Here is a 16,953-nt window from a genome sequence, read left to right as displayed (position 1 = left end):
AAGATCATGGTCTCTGAGACCCACTCAATAATCAAATACCAAAATGAGTAATTAAAAAAATCAGTAATAAAAAAAATGACATTTCGAAGGTCATACTTTTACATGTATACACTTGAATCAAAGTTCCTACTGTGGACTAATTACATAGAAACAATATCATTTAACAGAGATTAATGTTCTAAACAAGAAGCTTAGCTTAGGTATTGAAATTTCCCAAAACCCCCAATTTAGTAACCCTGTGCAAGGAATACAGTGAAGGTGTAATGATCCTACCCACTCAACACGGTGAATTCAGAAGTCAGAAGTTGAATTTTTGACACTCCAAACACAAGAAATCCATTATATAGTATTTAACACATACTAAATTCTGAAAATCAGTGTTCATAATATTTAAACCCCTTCATAATGAAAAACCTGACACAACTCCCTTCATAATAACAATTAGAAACCCAAAGCCCCCTCTTAACAGCATACCAAAACCCCCCATTCTTGAGGGTCAGAATCCTCCAAATCTGCCTTAATTAGAAACCCAAAACTCACACACACAACATAAAACGAAACCCCCATTTATGTTCTTCATTCGGCGATTTGGGATTCTCATCAAACAAAATCTCTTTTATATATATATATATATATATATATATATATATATATATATATATATATATATATATATATATATATATATATATATATATATATATAGGGTTTCTGGCAGTCAGAATCCCATCAAACATCTACGTTCAAGTTTCCGAAATCCTCAAATTCAAAGGTTTGGGGATTCCCAGCACCATGATTCTTAAAATCCCCTTGTTTTTGGTAGGGATTCTCGTCTCTCCTGGAAATCAATTAAATACCAAAAAACCCTGGAAAGTGTTGCATCGCCGGCAGGGGGTCGGCCCCCTGCCAAAAAAAACAAAATGCGGACCCCCTGCTGCCCCTGCCGGAAAAAATAGAAGGGGCAGGCACCCCCCCCTCTTTGTCGGAAAAAAAAAAACTTTACCTGCGGTGGGCCCCCGTGACGGGCGGCGGACCGGGGAGCGACGGGCCGGGGAGTGCGTCGGTCGGCGGGACGATGGGCCGGGGATTGCGTCAGTCGGTGGGGCGACGACTCAGGCGGAACGAGGAGCGACGGGCGGCGGAGGAAGGCATTGGGCGGCGTAGGGAGGGCGGGAGAGAGGAAACAGGAAAAGAGGGAAAAGGGTTTCTGATCAGATTTACGCGAAAATTAGCGACGGATTGGGCGACAGAATAATTTCATCGCTAAGCCGGCGTAAATATATACAACTCCTTAGCAACGAAATATGTCCGTCGCTAACGACGTCGCTACGTAGTGACGAAAAAATGTCGTCGCCCAATCCGTCGTTAACCGCAGCGTGTTGTTGCGACAAAAATGGTCCGTTGCTAAGTTGTCACAACGTAGCGACGACTTAGCGTCAGAATATTTTCCGTCGCTACATCTGTGAATATCATGAAACTTCACTACGGATTAGTGTCGCTCGCTAAGCCGTCGCTAATTGGCGACGGAAAAATTCCGCCGCTACTATCCATCGCTAATTGACATTTTTCTTGTGGTGTTAGGGTTAAAAGGTTTAGGGTTTAGGGTTTAGGGTTTAGGGTTTAGGGTTTAGGTTTAGGTTTAGGGTTTAGGTTTAGGTTTAGGTTTAGGTTTAGGGTTTAGAGTTATGGTTTAGTAATATATTAAGGGTTTAGGGTTTAGGGTTAGGGTTTAGGGTTTAGGGTTTAGAGTTTAGAGTTTAGGGTTTAGGGTTTAGGGTTAGGGTTTAGGGTTTAAGGTTTCGGGTTTAGTAATATATTAAGGGTTTAGGGTTTAGGGTTAGGGTTTAGGGTTAGGGTTTAGGTTTTAGGTTTAGGGTTTAAGGTTTATGTTTTAGGTTTAGGGTTTAGGATTTAGGTTTAGGGTTTACAATTTAGGGTTTAGGGTTAGGGTTTAGTAAGATATTAAGGGTTTAGGTTTAGAGTTTAGGGTATAGGGTTAGGTATAGCAATATATTATGGGATATATGTACTAATTTGTAAAATATTAAGTGCTTTCTAATGTCGAATTGTTAGATATTGTAGTATGTAATTGAAAATTGTGTGTGAGGAATTTACATTGTAGAGACATGAGGTGGCCATTTGCGTGTTCAAATTGTTGCTCATTTAGCGATTTTTATGAAAATCTCTTCAAAGCTTCATACTTGTAATTAAATAGCTGTCACGTGAATCGCTATTGTCAACAAGTATAAATTGCTATTTCATCAAACGTATAAATCATTTCTGCTTTAAATATACAAATCACTGCTTCAAACATACAAATTGATGTAGAAATCACACCCTTCATAAGTACATATCATTGTAACGTTTGGGCTTCAACAATAAACATTGTTCCATATCCCGCTCCTTGTCAAAAATTGATATGCCTTGTGAGACCTTGATTCCGGTTGATGATTTATGTGATTTACGCAATGACGTATATGTCGGCCACAACGATTTGCCTTTGTATAAAAAATATTGGAATAGTATAATGAAAATCGCGGTTGTAGTAACATATTATCGATTTACAAATTTTTGTATCAATTTGTAATATATTATGTGATATGTATATCGATTTGTAACATATTATGTGTTTGTTAATGTCAATTTGTAAGATATTTGTATTATGATATTGAAACGTGTGCGTGTGGCATTTACATTATTGCGTGATTGCGGTGGCGATTTGCATATTCAAATCGATGTTCATTTAGCGATTAAAATTGAAATTGCTTCACAACGTCGTAGCTATCATTAAATCGTTGTCACGTGAATCGCTATCGTCAACACACATATACGATAAGTCATTTCTTTTATTGGCACGATAAATAACAACTCGATGCATATTATAGTGTGATGCAACTGACGAGCATGACAAATAACATGAAGAATGATGTGCATGTAGATTTAATTTTGCATGGTTGGCAGGAAGAAATCCTTTTGCCTCATAAGTGCACATAGTTTTCATTCTTCTCCTTCTTCCTTTGCTTTTCCTTCTCTTCGTTATCCTTCTTCTTCATCATCCTTAGTTCTTCCTCATCTTTCTTTATTTGCTTTTCATCTTCAATATCTGATGGATCAGGCTCCGCATAATAAATATCCAACAATTTGTTCCTGTCTTTTTCATTCTCAATGTTCATTATATTTTGGTAATTTACATAACCCTCATATATATCGGATTGGCGGATGATTTCTCCAAGAGTCATCCCCTCCAACAGTGAGGGCTTTCTTGTCTTACGAATTGTAGTCATTGCTAACTTATACAATACATAAATTTAACTGCATCATTATATGTTACAACTGCCTCCCCAAGTATATATTATTACAAATTATCACATTCGTTACACAATCACCAACATTACAAGCCATCACAATATTTGGCTTCATAAGTAAACATCGTAGTACGATTTAGCAAAATTAAGTACAAATCGAGGTAACTTCATAATTACACATCGCTACTGCATCAAACGTATAAATCGTTGTACAAATCACATCCTTCATAAGTACATATCGTTGTAACATTTTGGCTTCGTAAGTAAACAACGTAGTACGATTTAGCAAACTTAAGTACAAATCATGATAACTTCATAAATCATAAATACACATGTCTATCGCTTCAAACTTATAAATCGTTGCTGCATCGAACATACAAATTGCTGCTTCAAATGTACAAATCGTTGTAGAAATTGAACCCTTCATAAGTACATATCGTTGTAAATCATAAATTGCTACTGCATTAAATGTATAAATCATGGCTGCTTTAAATGTATAAATCGTAAATCACTATTGCTTGAAATATATAAATCATTGTTGCATCAAACAAATCACTACTGCATTAAATGTATAAATCATTATTAAATTCAAACCTACAAATCATTATAGAAATTTAGTCCTCATATTGTTGTAATGTTTGACCTTCATAAGAACAAATCATGTTAATTGTTTTTCGACTCCTAGAAGGTAGATAGGTACAAATTGATTTGTTTCAGTATAAAAATAAGTGTTATTTAGAATGAATAGTAAAATCAGTTGTAAGATTTAGCATTCAAATTTACAAATCGATTTGTTTACATAATAAAATTTTACACAAAACTCACCAAAAGAAAACAAGTTTTGCTAATCCAACAGTGAAGGAAAAACACCTAGAAGGTAGATGCAGTTGATGCTGGCAACAATGCTCCGACTACGCTCTGACCGTAGTAGACGATGAAAAGGGGTGCTCCGACGGCAGCAGACGATGGCAAAGTGGTGCTCCGGCGGCAGCAGACGATGGCAAAAGGTGATCCCATGGCAGCAGACGACGTCAAAGGCTGCATTGTCAAAGGAAGCTCATATTACAACAGATGGTGCATCGTCAAAGGGTGAGCCATAACGTTTAGTGTGACATATTGCGAGGAGCTTTTGTTAAAGCAGAATCGTTTACTCCTTAGAGCAAAAATGATGATGATTTTAACCCTTTCTCTCTTCTGGCGGGAGGATATTTTTGTCCTTTACTTAAAACATCATTTATGGCGCTAATGGCGGGAAACGGTACTTAAGTCTTTGCAAAAAAACCGGACTCCTATGCTAAGTGATGCCAACACACACGGGGAAACGAGCTCTATGTGTTTACATACGTGGCACTCATTCAGATTTGAGAACATGCACCTACGTGTTTCGGGGGGGGGGGGGGGGGGGACATATAACCTGCTTATGAAACTACCGTTATTTTGACTCTTGAAAAGTGACATATCTTTGCTAATGATGTAATTCTTTCAATCTGAAATAAAGCTCTGAATGTTTTTTATTATAAAAAAACAAACCAACAAGAATCGAAACATAGGAGAACAACTCTCTCTCTCTCTATTCCACGATCTGCAGAGAGAAAGAGGTCAGTGGCATAGCTAGGATTCATGCGAGGGGGGGGGGGGAGGGGGAAACAGGGGTGTAGCCAAAAAAAAAATTGGTGTGATAGTCCGGGGGTTCAGGTGCAGCACCCCCGAAAAAAAAAATTGAGATAAAATAAAAAATGGCTACAATTATTAATAAAAATCTATTTCATAATGACAAATCAAACTATTTGCTGCAGTGAGGGCTGGGCTAGGATTGGGCTGGGCTACAAAAATGGATAAAAATCGATTTCATATGGAATCAGGGCTGGGCTAGGAATGGGCTTTTAAAAAAAAAATATAACTTTTCCGGGAGGCCAATGGGATGGGTTTGACCTGGACCCTACCCGTATCAAACCCTATAGGGTCAGGGTTTGGTGATAAATAAGGTCTAATTACAATCTGTTTCGGACCTGAAGGATCCGATTAATATATGAAACAAGGTATGGTTTGTGAAATTTCATACTAGACCCGGGCCCGACCCGAGTTCCAACTAAGATTCACAATTTTTCAATATAAAAGGATAAAAATTGATATTTTATCATGCATGGTCCAGGTCTGGTTCTTGTAATCCTTATAGGATTTGGGTATGGTATCTCTTTTGGTAGGTCCGAATGGACTCGTGTCCGAACCCGGTACCAGTATCTCAAATCAGGTCTGGGTCTGGTTCCACCTAGGTCCGAACCAAACCCGACCCATTGACACCCTACCCGAATCAAATTAATTAAAGTGACTTTTTTGGTTTGCCATTTTTCTTGTTTTTTTCGTAGCAGCTCGAATAACTTGTAGTCGGAAGTCATGGGTACCTACAAGTTGAGAGAGAGATATAGAGAGAGAGACTAAATTATGATAACAAACAAGTTGGGCTAATATGATAATTAAAATAAGGATCCCGTCAGCATCAATCACGTGGGCACATCCTAATCATGGTTGCACACTCAATGTAACCCCCTAAGTATATTTGATTTTCTTAATCTCTGGCTTTTATTAATTTATGTCCAATAATCAAAGTGATACCTCAGTGACCCTGTGGACTTTCTTTAGGTACTCCTTAATGTGGTCCCTTTATAAAGTATATGGTGCATAATCTTTTATTGGATATTAAATTCAAATTCCTAGTTGGACACGGCATATGCTATTTTAAAGTAGTTTAAAGTGCTTGTCAACAAACTGCAGATAAGCCTTAAACCCAAAGTAAACCTAATGTGAGATTGAATGGAGAATCAGTTTCACTCCAAGGTGTTCAGTTCGGGTTTCGATGTTATTATTATTTAGTTAATGTGTTCAATGGAACTTTGAGTGCTTAGACGTAAATAATCACAAATTAGTTTTCAGTTGGATTATAAATTCCTTATTATGAATAGACTAATTCAAGTTTATACTGGATATATTAACTTTTTTAGAGAACATCCAACAATCCTAATACATGTAACTAAAACCAATGTCAGGGTTTTAAGTGTTTGAAATGATTATTTTGGTAATACTAATGCACTTACTGTGAAATTCTTCTACTGATAGTTGGCTTAACTTTCTCAATTTATAGCTCCCACACAATCCTTTTCATGTTTGCATTTTTTTTTTCCAAGTCTCTTTTACCAGTGGAGTCACCCCCATGGCGAGCAGCGTGGTTGTGAGGATGCTGAGATGAAGGCACCAGATCAAACCCTGCTGGTGCACAGGTGTGCCCGTAGCTTTCAGAGGTGGGCCACGTATGCCAGATTGGTCGTGGGGCCCCACCCAGGGTTTTCGATGGTTCTTCATAAAAAATAGCTTTCCAAGTCTTTTATTCACAAGGATTTCATCAAATGTATCAATTTTAAAATTATATGGATGTCCATTTGAGTGCTGGTTGGATTTTCATCCTTGCGATATACTTTCACAATGCTATCACGTAAAACTATTTGGACAGCTTAGTTAAAATGGCATAGTATAAATTTTTTAGAGATTGCAATCTATCACACAAAATTTAATTTACAATCTATGGCAAATCCATTGAGCACTCACATAATTGGAATGACTATGTTTAGATAAGCATCAAATTCTTTGACAATGAATGACAGTATACAAGAGTATTGTTACTGTTACCATTAATTCATAAAATTTGTCAATATTAGTTCCTGTAGTTATGCAAGTGCACTTTGTGTGTGTGTGTGTGTGTGTAATAAGTGACTTGAGAGTAACATAGGGAGTTCATCATGTACTTGGTTACTTATGATACAAAAGGTGAAAGATGAATCTCAAGCAATAATGTTAGTCACTTTGAAACTATTGATTTAGGTTCATAAGATTTCGTGGAGCAGTTCTGGTTAATTAAAGGTCATGGGCAGTTGTAGTGAATTAAAGATCATGGCTTATTTACTAAGGGCACTAGTATTTAACCAAAATATCTTCTTCCTGAGGGCGGGTATTTTATTTATTATGATATTCTTGCATTATATTGTGCTTGAACTATATGACTTTTCCCTAAATCTTTAAGTTTATTGGGTAGGAAGAATGAATTGTACCAGATGCTACAACGTTATTCTGTGGGATCAATATAATAGGAAATATATTTGAAGTAACTATTTTAGATGCACTTCTTTCTATAGAAGAGATCAGGTTGTGCTACATTGTAAATTAAATACTTAGGCTTTTGGGACTAATTATAATAAGTTAAAGAAGGTTCATTTAGTTGCTTTCAATTCCCAAAATTTAAGCATTATTTTTTTATATTTATAAATTCTAACCAGAACAATAAGAATTTCATATCCCAACTTGTACTTGAGGCAACACATAAGTGTCTAACATCAAATGATTGAACAAGAGAATCTTCTCAAGGTTTTGAGGTCTTTGTGTTATTTATAGAGCTTCAATAGGAAGTCCGAAAGGACAAGCAATATAGAAGGGTTAAAAGTATTAACTAAGATTTAAGTAATATTCATATGCTCACTATTTGTAGCTTTATTTATGAACATTTAAAATCCTTCTTTGGTCTATGTGGTGCCTTTAAAGAGCAAGACAAAAGTGAAAAGAATCTTGATAATTTTAATATGTTGCTCTTTACATTCAATAATGCTCAAAATGACTATGTTTTAATGGTGGCTATTTGGTCAACTTTTAAAGTATTTGTGTATATGATCCTTAGTTATATTGTTTTGATTAAAGATAAGATTCACTAATCAATACAAGAATTCCAGTGGGATGTAAATAAATGTGAAGGATTAAAAAAGCATGTTAATTCTGCTTGAACTATGTACGAAAAGCCTGCACGAATTGACATTTGAGACATGTTTATATATATATATATATATATATATATATATATATATATATATATATATATATATAAACTAAAAAGCAAAATGATGATTAGGAAGCCAAGAAAATGGATTTCTATGCAACCGAACTTTCTTAGTCAACGTGCACTATTTTGTTTGGCCAAGGTGTTATTGGAATTGCCAAGATATGTATATTTAGTTGTTTAAGTTTATAAAAAAAGGGAAGATTTGTTGTTGTGTACGACGTATCATGTGAACCTACAGAGATAAGAAACAGCTAAAGTGATTTCAATTATGAATAAATAAAAAATAAGGAGACCCCAACCATGATATTTGATAGTCGTTGAAATAAGTTATGGCATTTCATGATATCCTTGAAGAACCATGATATTAATGAGAGTCATTATAATCCTTGTTTAAAAAAGAAGAAGCAATGCAGCTAAATTAAAAATGCAATAAAAACTCCGTTTTGTTTAAGACCACAAACACAGTTTTTCTTTCAGATTCAACTCTTTTTGCATAAAAATAATTACCAAAAAAAAAAAACAAATACTTTCCAAGGATGAGGGTAAACGTAGGACGATTTTTAAAAGCCCTCATAGTTGTTGCATTTGTCATTTTTTTTTTCTTGATAACATTGAACAATCAGTTGACTGTGATCTCAATATTCTTTCAACTCCCCAGATCCTCAGCTTATTAAAATCGACAACAATTACTCAATACTATATTTTAAAATCAAGCATAAATGTGAGCAGGGAAAAGAACAAAAGAAAGCGCTTGTTGGCAACCTCCCCAACCATATCAAGGAGAAGATTTTCGAAATCAAGGAGTCGATTATTGTACTTGAACCTGAAAAGATCTCTGGGTCCTCATTAAGAGACAGAGTTGTGATGTGTGAAGTTGACGTGATAGAGGTGGGGTTCGGTGAATCGTCCAAGCAAGAGATCACATCAACGAAGGTTTCTCTTTGTTTTCCTCACTGTCACTGGGCAACGGTCCCCTCTCCCCCCCCCCCATTGAGAGGGAGAGAACTCTCTATATTGTGTACGTACATGTGTGAGTCTCTCTCTCTCTCTCTCTCTCTCTCTCTCTCTCTCTCTCTCTCTAGGTCTGCATCCTTCCTCTTCCCCAGGTTTTCCGAGCAGGTTGACCAATTCCCGATGAAAACGACTGCTCGGCCTCTCCCCCCTCCCCTAGCAACCCACACCAATTAACCCTAACTGTCATCACCGTCACCATTGTTGAGATGTGCCTTGAATTCAATGTTACAAAACTATGTTGAGAAAAATGGTGAAAGACTGTAATGGCAGCGGAGGGACCGAGATGTTAAGTTGGGGGTCGTTTTTAACAAGGTCCTATAAATACTTTTTGAAGGTTTTCTTGTGAAGATAACTTATTTGTGTAAGTTTTGGACATTTTGTGCAGCTTTAAAGAATTCTGTGAAAGAGAGTCGTTATCTACCTTTTTAATCTTTTTCTTGACAGTGAAAATCTCTGCTCTTCAGTCGCCATGAATGTAGACCTTTGGCCAAACCACATAAATCATGTTTCATTGTGTGCTTGCTTTCTTCTTGAATATCTCTCTCCCGCTGTCGTATTTATTCTTACTGCTGTGAAACTTTCAAGCAACCATTATTATTTTAATTAATTAACTTCTAATCTTGATGCTTAATAAATTCACACTATGCACGCACAAGTTTAGGCTTATAAGTTGATGTTCACCAATGAGCTGTACAGTTGAGGCCAGTGTTCGAATCCGTATAGAATTGGAGGAAAGATCGGGTAGGTGTAATGGGATTGCACAATTTTTCTCATGTTGCTGCACCTTATCACCCTGCATATATTGTTTGGCCCCACATTTGACAAGCTGCATCCCAAATATAAAGGTGTGATCAGGTGCAACAGCACACTAAAAGTGTGCAATCACATTGTACTTGATACTTCCTCGAGGATTTGAAGCCTACCCAACTCACAATCATCACCAAATAGCGAGTTAGACCCTTGATAAATGTTTAAAATACATACTGTTAATCATACAATATGGCAATGTTGACCTTGTGGATTTTGATAACGTTATTGACGTCTTTTCCAACAAGATAGATATAACCATAGGGGCATTGGTATTAATAAGACTGCCATTAGACCCAAGGGGGTTGGCGTAGTGGGATGGAGGCTTAGACTGTTAGACGGACAGTCTGGGTTAAAATCCCATGAGCGCCATCCCCTGCTTAAGCCGAAGCTCGATGACTCCTTGGGGTCGAGGGGTAAGCCCTCAGAGTTTTACACCGACATGAATAGAGACTGTAGATCAAAGTACGGCAGGCTAGGTCTCTGTCTTCGAGTAAAAAAAAAAAAGACCATAAGGCCATTGTGGACTAACAGAGTTGGCGGTCCAATTCATCGCTGAACTAAAGAGGCCGTAGCTATGACCATGACTTATATGTTCCACATATGGACAAAAGGAAGCCCACATTCGCATAAAATATAGTCTTATTATGTCATAGGACACAACCAAGTCTTTTTTTTTTATAATTTGTTCCAATTGGCATGTTTTCTTAATTTGGTTTCATAGTCAATTGCCATGTTAATCAATGTAAATTCTTTTGAGAGAAACACATAATCAATGTCATTCGAGGGTGCACATCGAGCCTTAACTAGATTAGAGGGCTGGTTCGTGTGACTTGGCACAATTGTGTTTTTAATATCGTATATCTGAGGCCCTTTTTAAAATAAAAATACCATATATGTGGCCATAACCAGAGGGAGGGCAGATCATGTGCAATCACGTTGTACACTTTTAGTGTCCTGCTGCACTTGACAGCTCTCCATATGCTGTTGGGCCCCGCAACTGAAGGCTGTATACCAATTATGGAGGGTAGTCAAGTGCAGTGGCCACAAACCGACTCTTTGTAGCTGCAAAATCAATCAAGTTGGCTCAGATGACTTGACTTGATCTGAATATTCGTGTTATCAACTTGATGCAGTTTTGTCATATATTCAACAACATCAAAAAAATTGGAGAGTATCAACGGGGCTCCCCAAGGTTGGTAGGAGCTGTCAGTGCATGTTTCCTTGTAGTAGAACGTTGCATTTTCAAAACTCGATGGTAGGTTTAATATCCGGTGGGGGTCTAAAAAGGAGAACTTGATGCAGCTTTCATGTATACAAAAAGATGAAAATAAAAATGAAACTTGATGCAGTTTTAAAAGAGAAGCCCGGCCATCAGGAACCCGAGCCACTAACTAATCGAACCTTGGACAACTTAAGGCCTTAACCCTTTTGTTTAGGTCCATATTAGGAGGGTATAGCCAATAATGAACCAGTGACGACAGAGGGCCAGCCAAAGAGACAACATGGGTCCCACCCGCCGCATCAGCCTCTCTCTGTCTCTCTCTCTATCATATAACCCACAGGTCAACATGCCTCTAGCCACAGTTTGCTCCTCTCTCTCTCTCTGTCTCTCTCTCTCTCTCTATGGCTTAATCATTATTAATTTTATACACGTCTGTTGGCTGCCATTTCACTTCTTTTATCTCTCAATCTTTCTTCTTTCTCTTTCCTCCTCTCCTACAAACTGTTTCTCCATCATTCCCCAACAGTTGTCGAGTTCGAATCTCGTGTTCTCTCCCATTTTTTTTATATTTCTCTACACCCACAAAGGAAAAAAAACAGTGAGAAACTCAAACTCAAAAGAAAAAACCACCCCTAATCCCCTTCTTAACTTCTTTCTCATATTATATTTCTTTGTTTTTAATATCGTGTTTTGTTTTCTTTTTCCAAAGTAACCGCAAAAAAAAAAAAACCTTGGATGTAAAAGAGATCATGGCGGGGTTCGATCTCGGCACCGCGAGGTTCGTCCACCATCCATCTCCGCACCACCCGCAGCTGCACCACCGGCCGGACCTCCACCTGCAGCAGCGCCACCCCGGTGACTCCGATGACGATGCTAACAACCAGGCGGCCCGGCTCGGCGGCGAGGAGGAGGAGCAGATGGGCTCCGCCGGTGGTGGTGGTGGGCTTGAGCTGGTGGCGGCGGCCGGGTCCGACGACGTGAGGGGCCGGAGGCCGAGGGGGAGGGGGAGGCCACCGGGGTCGAAGAACAAGATGAAACCGCCAGTGTTCATCACCAGAGAGAGCTCCAACACCCTCCGTGCTCTCATTCTGGAGGTCGCCAGTGGCAACGATATCTACGAGTGCGTCACCAACTACGCCCGTCGGCGGCAGCGCGGCGTCTGCATCCTTAGCGGCAGTGGAACCGTCACCAACGTCACCCTCCGGCAGCCCACCACCGCCGGTGCCATCGTCACCCTCCACGGCCGCTTCGAGATCCTCTCCCTCTCCGGGTCCTTCATCCCTCCCCCCGCCCCACCCGGCGCCACCAGCCTCACCGTCTTCCTCGCTGGTGGCCAGGGCCAGGTCGTCGGCGGCAGCATCGTCGGTGCGCTCATCGCCGCCGGTCCCGTCATGGTCATCGCTGCGTCATTCACCAACCTCTTCTACGAGCGGCTGCCGCTGGAGGAGGAGGAGAAGCCGGTGCAGATCCAGGCACCGCCTGTAAGCCAGCCTCTTGGGATCCCAGGCACCGGCGGTCAGTTCCTGGACCCGTCGTCGGGCTTGCCTTTCTTCAATTTTCCGCTCAATATAGCCAATTGCCAGCTGCCGGTCGAACCGCACGGCTGGGCCGGCAATTCTGGCCGGCCACCCTTCTAAAGGTGGCGGTGGTGGAGAAGGGGATAGAGGAAGCCTTCCCTTCTTCTTCTTCTCTTTTCAACTTTTTGCGTTTGTGGTTCGAGGAAATTGGAACGTGGGGTGTGGGATCTGTGTTTGGAAGGAAAGGCAAAGGAAGGAGATTTGAATGGTATGGTAACTATGGTTGGCTTGTAGCAGACGAGGAGGGGAGAGAGATAGGGAGATAAAGATTTCCACCAATAAACGAGAAACGTGTGTGTTTATGGGATCAACAAAGGTTAGCATGCAGATTCATGGATTTTGTGTACAATAAATTTTCTTTTTCTTTTTTCCGTCTCTCTCTCGTGTTGCTTTTTGTTTTTTTCCTTCTTTTTATGTATCAAAACAATTATGTTTCATAAGCATCTGGTTTGAGGCTTATAACTTGTTTCTACAATTGCCATCTTCGTCATCCTTCATATATATGCTCGTCAAAAATTCATGTTACATTTGCATTCGTGGTTGATTCTTGGAACTTGTTCTGTAATTATCGTTTCACCATATATTACTATTCACAAGAAAATTGTGACAGATGTTTCTGTTTGTTATTGAACTTTTTTGTCCGGGAAATTTAAATTAGAGTGGATGAATGATATAGTTTAGCACAAGGCCAATTCATATTGAAGAATATCTGCTAACAATGAGACATAAAACTGCATCATCCATGGAAACTATAGATTGATAATGGCCTTCATATCAAGTATTTGAGTTTATTGAAAGTTTGGTTTTATTGATGTTGTTTAATGGATGGGGAAACAGCCTTGGATAGAATGAAAAGGGGTTCACAATAAAGATGCAAAACTAAAGCAATTCAAGGGATTTTCAGTTATTTTGTTGAAGCTTGTGTCGTTAATTTTCCGTTTCTATACATGGAGTTGATTGTAAATAACATGTATTATTTCTTTATGTTTAGGTTGCGTGCTCTCTTAGTCTATTAATCCCAAAAGAGTTGGGTACTTTACTCTTCTTTGGCTTTAATTAGTGCATTGTTATTCTCTATAAACCTTTTTTAATAATTTACGTGCTGCTTAGAAAGTTCCAAGAAGCAACGTAGACCTAGGATGGAAGGAAGTTGAGATCCCTTTGCTTGTGAACTTGGGGATTGAATGGGGATATATATATGTCTCAGAAACCACTTTTCTAGAGCTGTGGTTTTTACTGTCTCATTCCTTTGTATGTTAATGGGGGTGATTGTTCACCTCCTGTAATCTCCAAATTTCTATATCTTTTTAGTTGATCTTTCTTTCAAAAAGGAAAATTTTCCGAGTTGCTTCAATTCCTCAAATGTCATGATATTATGCAAAGTTTGTGTCCCTAGTTACATTTTGCAGACTTGTAGAACTTCTGCCTTTCTGCAGGTTTGTCTCTTAGTTTGCTCAAGCTAGAAATTTCTTTGAAACAAACTTTGAAAGTAGTTCAAAAATTACATCAAACAGGAAACAAGGACTATTGACACAACCACCATTGGATGATAAATTAGTTCACATCTTTCTTTCTACTATAAGTTCAAGTTTTACAATGTAAAAGTATATCGTCAAAGGGATCATTTAGATAATTTTCAGTTATCTCCTTCCTGCTCTTGTATCAAATTTCCATTGATTTTATTGCGTCTTCTTTTTTTTTGAAAGAAATGAATGATATATTAATATGAATTAAAGCTAATACAAGTAATAGATACACAGCAAGTGATGAGATATCACTTGTTGTTGATAAGAAAACAGAGAAGTCAGTAAACCGTAGACCGAATCAGAGTACAGTTATGAGAAGAAACCAGCCCAACCTAAAACAGTTCCATCATAAGCAGATGAGACAGGATAACATTCTGGATGCCAAGAAGCCAAAGGATTGCTTCACGAGTGGATCCATGAAGGCAGCTCCAACACACGGAAGATGAAGATGAATAAATCAGCTTCGTTGACACCGGATGCTACAGCCAGAAGTGGCCAAGGGAACGGGCATACAGATTCCCAATACATGGTATCTCCCCAACCTCAGATGACCTGAGCGGCAGAAATAGCATTGACAAAAGCCCGACCATCTAGCAAAAGTGAGGCAGCAGAAGAAATGGAACGAATTCTGCATTTCTATGGAAGGCAGCCATGAGTCGCAGAAACTGTACTTGTAGTGAGACCAGCAAGCAATGGAGAGGATAGCACCCGGCAGCAGGCATGGGAACCATGCGCATCTTCAACCGAACCACTGTATCACACTCAACGACTCACACACCCAAAGACCCCCCACCACACAACGCACACACACACGCCTCACCCCACCCACACGCACAGGTTCTAAAATGCACAGACCCAGTACACACGCACACACCCAACGCTACATGCAGCCCTTGCTATAGAACTGAGAAAAAACCTCGATCAAGGGAAAACAACTCTTCGAACCCCGACCCAGTCAATGGGGGGTCTGGGCCATTTTAGCCTAATTCTTGGGCCAATCTCCCAACGCAGATGATAAAGGGTGCCTTATAAGTCTAGCTTTTCCGTCAAAGACATGCTTATTCCGCTCTAACCATATCTTGCGCCAAAGCAGTCAAAACCCATGAATGCCAAAAGGAACAACCAACAAGCACCTCTTGCCTTGAAATGATGTGCTATGACAACCTCTCTAGGGAAAGCTATAGAGTCTCAATCCCTAAAGAGGTCGCTCCAAGAGCGGTGAAGCAAGGGTTCGAAAGAAAACGGAGTCCCAAAGCAAGTGAATTGTGGATTCCTCCATACAAAAACATAGCTAACAATGACTAGCTAGGGAAAAACCACACTTCTTGAGTTTGGCTTTCTTATTAACCTTGTCTTTAAGGATCATCCATCCCCTAAGAGAGGCTCTAGGTGGTAGGCGAGCTCCCCACAAAGCATAATTTGAGAGCCAAAGAGCTAATGATGGCTCAAGAAAGGAGTACACGGAAGAAGTAGAGAAGGACCCATCGTTAGAGAGAGACGAATATACCAAATCTTCTTGATGTGATAGTGAGATTCTACGTAGAGAATTCATAGGGGTACACCATTGCTGAAACGCCAATTTCTATGCAATACAATTTCCCATGCTCCGGAGGTAGGTGACCAAAAGCCTCAAACTTTGCCATACTTTGCACGAGCAAGATCATAAACTAAAGGATATAGGTCCCATATGCCAAGGCTCTTGCCAAAAAAGAGTATGTTCGCCGCATCTGATTTTTATTTCCACCACTTCATTAAAGTCTTTAAGCATCGATATCCACCCCTTCCAAATACCGGATTCTCGTAGCCATTTATGATCTTCTGATCAGCCCCAAGCCCACCCTTTCAAGCCGTATTTCTCCACAAAAATAAGGCTAAGGATGCCTTCTCTTTTATAAATATGCCATAGCCATTTTGCCAAGAGCGCTTTATTGAATCTTTCCAAGTTGTGAAGTCTCAAATCCCTAAAACTAGGGGCTGGGATAAAGAGTCTTAATTTACCATCGCGCTAGCTAGCTTTCCCTTCCAAAAACCCATGCCAAATAAACTTTTGAAACAAATAGATAAGCCTTTTTTTCACCTTTTTTGGAATCTTGGTTTGTAGAAAATGAATTGTTGAGCAAGAGATGTTAAACCACACTAGGCTAATTCTACCTATTCTTGAGAAGAACCTGGAAGCACAAGATTGAATTTTCTGGCTAATTTGATCTTCTACCACATTCTAATGGTATTTCCTAGAGACTCCCAAATGTAGTGGAAGGCCAAAGTACTTCATTGGTAGACCACCCGCATGCATTATAATTGAATGTGGAGGAGGCCAAGATTTGAAGATTTTTGCTAGGGTCATTAAACACCGTAGCTTGAGATTTGCCTTTATTTATACTTAGACCTGACATTTCTGAAAAGCATTTAAGGATGATCCATAAGTTCAACATCGTTGTCTCCGAAGCCTCCCCAAAAATTAATAAGCCATCTACAAAGAGATGTGAGATAGATACACCCTTTGAATATTCCAACCCTAACCACATTGAAAATCATAACCAACAGCGCCTACATAGCAATAATGAATAGAAGGGAGAAAATTGAGTCCCCTTTTTGCAAACCCCTTTTAGGTTTACAGAAC

The 16,953-nt window shown here is 39.3% G+C and overlaps 1 pseudogene; it reads left to right on the top strand.

Annotated features, from left to right (window-relative positions):
• The first annotated feature begins 11,979 nt into the window (after positions 1 to 11,979).
• On the top strand, positions 11,980 to 12,867 carry LOC149845365 (AT-hook motif nuclear-localized protein 23 pseudogene; annotated as a pseudogene).
• Positions 12,868 to 16,953: the final 4,086 nt, after the last annotated feature.

This window comes from Nuphar pumila, chromosome 2 (assembly GCF_984573655.1).
Source record: "Nuphar pumila chromosome 2, dmNupPumi1.hap1.1, whole genome shotgun sequence".
Taxonomy (NCBI): Eukaryota; Viridiplantae; Streptophyta; class Magnoliopsida; order Nymphaeales; family Nymphaeaceae; genus Nuphar; species Nuphar pumila.
The sequence above is the reverse complement of the archived record's forward strand: the minus strand, read 5'-3'. Positions and strand labels throughout refer to the sequence as shown.